The 6,285-nt window shown below is 40.6% G+C and overlaps 1 protein-coding gene across 2 annotated transcripts in view; it reads left to right on the plus strand.

The window, feature by feature from the left end:
- VWA8 (von Willebrand factor A domain containing 8) overlaps positions 1-6,285 on the plus strand; it is a 185,933-nt gene that overhangs the window by 101,453 nt on the left and 78,195 nt on the right. The window lies entirely within an intron of this gene.

The following is a 6,285-nucleotide window of genomic DNA, read 5'->3' on the forward strand; positions in this document are numbered from 1 at the left end:
ATCTAGATCCTTAGCTTAGAATTACTACTTTTAAAAATTTTCAGTTCATCTGGATCTCTGGGGAGGGTAGATTTTTGTGCTAAATGGTCTCTAGGCTGCAGTAAGGTCTTGAGACAAAGTAAATCAGTGCTACTGTGGCAGCGATAATATAATAAAAAAATTATGCTATATTTGTAACTTTTTACTAAGGGTTAACAAAATTCAGATCTAAAAGCTGAGGAATCCATCCAAATAAAAGACATAAGCAAAATAGTTTATTAGGATCAATTACCAGTTAATAGGTATTTGTTTAGCAAAGTGATAGAGCATGTACATGCTGATGTCTAAACAGAGTTACATTTGAAATGAAAGTGGAAAAATTACAGATTTGAGGGACAGTTGCTGTGCTGGTGAAAAGCTGGTGGTTTAGGGCTTTTGTTAAATGAACTCCTCCTGGAATGTCTTCATAGTCTTTGGCTGTTCCTACCTTCCTAGCTTCTTTCCTTCATCATCTGTTTCAGAGTAATCTGTAATCTGAAGTTGCAGTGTCTTCTGTCACTAACCCATGTGGAAACATAGGGCTTAATTCTTTTTTTCTTTGACTGTGAACAGTATCTAATTGAAGGCTGGAATTGCTGCATTCCTAATTTTCTTAAGGGCATTTACTCTCTGCTTCTGTGTCCTTCACTTAATTAGATTAATATGGTCACTTCAACGTGGACATTGGGCACAGATCAGCAGGGAAGTTTCTCATCTGCTAAGTTTTCACCTCTTGCAAAGTCAAGTGTAAATATCCAAACAAATTTGTAACATGCAGCTTTAGTTTCTTCTGCAACATTTGTTTTCAAGATCCCAGTCTCTTTGAAAGGATGCAACATTTTGTTTACTGCAACTTGTTCAGTCTGAATAATAAAAAAGGCTGGGAGTAGCCAAATGTAAACAATGAATATAAACATAGTGATTATTCCAAAGTAAGAAGCTTTTAGGTCTTCAGGTAGAGAAGAAAGAGGAAGGAGGGAAATGAGTCAATAAAATGGCTGGTCCTTAGGAAGGAAGGAGGGGAGTTAGTCATGATGTTAAACAATTTCCCTTACAGCAGTTCCACAGCCCCACTCTCTTTGTACTATTGCGTTGATTTCTTTCACATAACTTTGGAATTTTTTGCTTCTGAAAAAAAGGGTTAGATGTTTTAAAGAAAAAATTGCTGTTGAATACTGTTATCTGAGAGTGCATCTGAGCATCAGGGCTAGTCAGTTAAATATTCTCATTACTGTGGCATCAATTTATTATTAGGCTAGTCTCTGCACTCTGATTGTGATCTTCAACATATAGGATTGCGTCCACAGTGTAGTTACAAGAGCATCTTCCCATAAAGATTATGCAAGTAGGGAACTTTGTTAACAATTTAGTTGTAGCTTAGACAGTGCATTCAAGAGTTGGGTTGCCTCTATACTAACTTTTTCTTAAGGAAAGGTTTTTTTGATAAAGCTCCAGATACCAAACTAGTTTGAAGACCTGAAACTGCAGGCATAGGGAAAGTTGTCTAATGCAGATACTGAACTTTGCTGCTGCAACTATTTCTCCCTACAGATTGCATGAGGAATTTGGGTCTTGCAGCTCTAGGTTGCCGATGACCTTTTTGCCTCGCACTCCTGCAGTTTTCAGACTGTGTCAAATGTCAAAAGTACTGATACTAGCAGTGGCTTATGGGCAAGCTGAGAAGCTCTGCTCTTGCTTCATTGGGTTACCATATGCTGCCCATAGCTACCAGTGAATGCTGTAACTGCTTCTCTGCAATCTAGTACGCTGGTTTTCATGAGACCTCTTGTATGTTGTTTTGCAGAGTCAAGATTCACCTGATGTCTCTGGCAGATGTTCGTCAGGCAAGCCACATTAGTCTAGATAAAATGGAAATGGCTTTTTTATTAACTCTATCGAGATTGAGAAAGCTGAGAATTTTTTTCTCATAGGCCTTCTTGTTTGTATCTGAGATTGCTTTCTAATAGTAGGCAGTAGTATAACAGTTTTCAAGCAGTAAATGTCTAAGGTACCTTCTGTACCTGAAGTCTACTAATAATCAGGCTTTTAGACCTGTTCAATAAGCTTTTGTGCTAAGACAGTACTTCTTTCTGTTCAGCTTAATCTCAAAAGGAAACTAGGTTTATCAAATCACGGGGTTTATCCCTTTTTCCTCTTGCTGCCAAACACACATCAATAATAACCTTTTACCCTTTTGGCCAACCACAGTGAATTCAGTTACCAGTTTTCAAAAATAATTAGGTTTCCACTGGTTTAGTCAAAATCAGCAGCTATGTGACAGAGAGAAACAAGTTGAAATGAGTGTCCCTGCAAATGAAAAGGTAGGGGGAGAATTCAGCTGCTTTGCTTGGCTGTAGGTGATGCCCACTAAAGACACAAGCACTGGTTAATCAATTAGTGTGCCTGTCGCTCAGGATGAGCCATAGATGTAGTGCTTTTTGCCCTGTTGACAGGACAACTGAGGAGGCGCAGAGACAACTGGCAGTGTTCAGTGAAAAGGCATCAGGGTACAGGGGGAAGTCAGGGGCACAGAGAAATGTGCAGGTAGGGAGAGATCTGTTAGTGTCATTGGGGCAGAGTGGGCCATTTGGGATGGTGCTGGAAGGATGGGAAATGTGCAGGCATCTGAAAGCACTAGAGTATGTAGGGAAGTGAGTGGTAGTGAGAACACAAGGTAGAAGTCTAAAACAAAAATCTGGACTCATTACAAGACTGGATAACAGATAATTTGTCACTTTGTTTTCAGAGTAGTGGTAGAAGTACAATAGACCTCAATGTGTCTAGCATATCTTAATGTACATTTTGTACTTGTACCAGGAAACTATTTTGCTGATAGCTTGTAAGCAGACTACAGCAATACATGTACTCATGGAAAGTTAGATGCGTAATCAAGCCAAATTCTGTTACAACTCTGTATCAAATAATGCATAAAATATATATTTTTATAAATATAAAATTGTTAAAAGCAAAACCTATGTTACTTACTATTTTAAGGAATAGTCAAGAATCTAAGCTGTGAAAATACTCTAAGGTACACACAGAGTTGTTACTTGTAAGGGGGAGGATCAATGAATGAGAACCAGACAGACTGATGAGAGATCAATATTTTCTCCAGTAATCTGGTTTTAAAAATCAATAGAAACCAAATGATTCTTTAAAAATGTTCAACTCAAACATTCAAACTTCTTTTTTCCCCTTTTCTTTTCAAGTGAACTGTCATTGCTTTTCTTTAGTAAGCAGTTGTCCAGGCAGTTATAAAAAAAATGGTTGGATTTGTTCTGATTGAAACAAGAGAGTTGTGATGTTTTTAATAACTGAAGTAGAGGGCGTTTTGACAAGTGGCTTGTGTTCAGATCAGGTTTTATTGACAGCAGTGATCAGTTGTAGCTGTGGAAATAATTTTTTTATGATGTCCTACTGATACAAAAGGCATGGAGCTATTGAGGCAATTCACTGGTGAGAAGGATATTGATGCCAGAAGTTATGCAATGATTCAGAAAACCATGGACTACTTGGGGAATACTAGTGAATATCAGATAATATTTGAAGCATTTGACCACATTTTCTGTAGTATCTAGTGCAGGGCAGATAAGAGTAGCTCATGAGTGAACAAGATAGCTTGGTGCCAGGTTTTTGGTTGTGCTTTGCAGTAAGAAGGGAAGAACACAGAAAATACAGTATTCATAATCATAAATGTTCTAAAATAATTACTTAAGGGTTTAGCTATATAGAGTATGCACAATTCTGGACATGTAGTTTTTTTTCTTGTTATAAAAAAAAGCAGAAAATGCTTGAAAACAGACCAAGATAGGGTCCTGCATGCTGAGTACTAAGTAGCTTTACATGTTTTTTAAACTTAACTGTGATGTACATTTTTATAAGTCTGTGTTTTGGATTTGTTTGGTTTGGGTTGTTTGTTTGGTTTGTTTGCAAGATGATGTTTACTTTGACTCCAAGGTGCAATTTACATTATGGAAGTTAGTACTTTCACTGCTAAACACTGTCACAAACTTTTCACATTTACATTACATATGGAATGTTTAAACAGTCTTTAGTTAGCATAGCTGTTTTCAGAAATTTTAAGTGCCTGTTTCATTCAGTAAGGAATGGACATTGTAACCAGGATGGCACAGTCTGTAGGACAACATTATGTTATCTCATAACAACTTGTATTTTGCTAAGCTGTAATAATGCAGAACTTATAAAAGATTCCTCATGGACAGGTTCAAAAAACATGGCATAGTTCAGCATGCTTTTATACCACCACTAGTACTGAAATACTCTGTGGCATGTACATCACAGATTAAAAAAAAATTCTACAAGCCTATTTCTAGCAGTCTATTTCCATTCTGCCACAATAACTAGCTAATTTTAGTATTACTTGTGTCATGGATATTTTATTACAGAGATTTAATATTTTCCCAACTTAATAAATATCTAACTCCTGACTTAAGACTGATGTTTGATTAAGAATACAGGTCAAAACATTTATGAAAATTTTCTGGTTTCTTCTGGGTTTTTTTGTTTTATTCAGGACTCAAATATCTTTACTTTTAATACATCTATATCTCTACATTTAATAAATTTATACATTTCTCTGAAAATTCTGTTAAGTGTTTTTCAAGTATTTTGTACTAGCCTTGCTCACTAATGGGGAAAAAACAATTAAGACTTCAACTCCCTGAAATATTTCTTCACATACTTATGTTCATCACTGTAAATCTTCACCACATATATGTGCCATATTGAGATGGGGGCATCCAGGTCCTTCTCTCAAAGATCTAATATTTGAATTAAAGGCATATGAAGAAAAAATGAGAAGTTTAAAATAAGAAGATCCTCACTCCCATCTTTTGCCAAAAGAGGTAAAATAAAGCAGTTAGGTGGTAAAGGTGTACAATATGTAGTAATTCGGTGATTATTTCTTTAAAATTCTTTTTATTTACTTCATTTACATCTGTGGCGGGTTGACCCTGGCTGGGTGCCAGGTGCCCACCAAAGCGGCTCTACCGCTGCCCTCCTCAGCTGGGCAGGGAGAGAAAATGTAAGGAAAGGCCGGTGGGTCGAGGTGAGGGCAGGGAGAGATCCCTCGGCAGTGACCCTCACGGGCAGGGCAGGCTCCGCTTGGGGGCATTAGCTTAATTTGTTAGCAATCCAACCAGAGCAGGATAATGAGAAATGAAACCAAATCTTAAACCACCTTCCCCCCACCCCTCCCTTGTCCCCGGGCCCAGCTTCACTCCCGCTCCCTCTCCCCGCTCCCAGCAGCGCCGGGGCCGGGAATGTGGCTGGGGTCAGTCCCTCACAGGCTGCCTCTGCCGCTCCTTCCCCTCAGGGGCGGCTCCTCACACCCCTCCCCTGCCCCAGCCGGGTCCCCCCACGGGTGCCGTCCCTCAGGCACAGCCGGCTCCAGCCTGGGTCCCCCCGGGGTCCCCAGCCCCGCCAGCAAACCTGCCCCAGCCCGGGCTCCTCTCCCCGCGGGGCCACAGGCCCTGCCAGGAGCTGCTCCAGCGTGGGCTGCCCACGGGTCACAGCCTCCCTCGGGCACCCACCTGCTCCGGCGTGGGGCCTCCAGGGGCTGCCGGTGGGGATCTGCTCCTCCGTGGGCCTCCCCGGGCTGAGGGGGACAGCCTGCCTCAGCGTGGGCTTCACCGCGGGCTGGGGGGAACCTCTGCTCCGGGCCTGGAGCCCCCTGCCCCTCCTGCCTGCCATGGCGGCTGCGGGGATGGGCCTCTCACATGCTCCTACTCCTCTCTTCAGCTGCAGTTGCCGTTACACAGGTTTTTTCCCCCTGCTTCTTAAATATGTTATCAGAGAAGCTGATAATGGCTTCTGATTTGACCCACCACCATGGCTGATGAGCTCGCCCTTGGCCAGTGGTGGGTCCATATTGGAGCCAGCTGGCACTGGCTCTATTGGACAAGGGGGAAGCTTCTGGCATCTTCTCACAGAAGCCACCCCTGTAGCTCCTCCACTACCAAAACCTTGCCACACAAACCCAATATACCATCTTACAAGAGTAAGATGATTTTTTCAAATGTTTTATTAAAGAGTATCTGTGAAAAGACTCAGTGACTTGCTTTATCAACATATTCAACTTAAACAGCTGTTTTTATCAATGGCAAGTAAAATCTAAATTTTACACGATACATACTCTGTTTAAATTACCTAAATGTTGTGGGTGTTTTTTTTTTTAAATGTTTATTTAAGCCTTTTATTATGGCTGCATATATTAAGGACTGTGTTTATTGGAATATGCCTTAATTT

Source organism: Falco biarmicus, chromosome 2 (assembly GCF_023638135.1).
Source record: "Falco biarmicus isolate bFalBia1 chromosome 2, bFalBia1.pri, whole genome shotgun sequence".
Taxonomy (NCBI): Eukaryota; Metazoa; Chordata; class Aves; order Falconiformes; family Falconidae; genus Falco; species Falco biarmicus.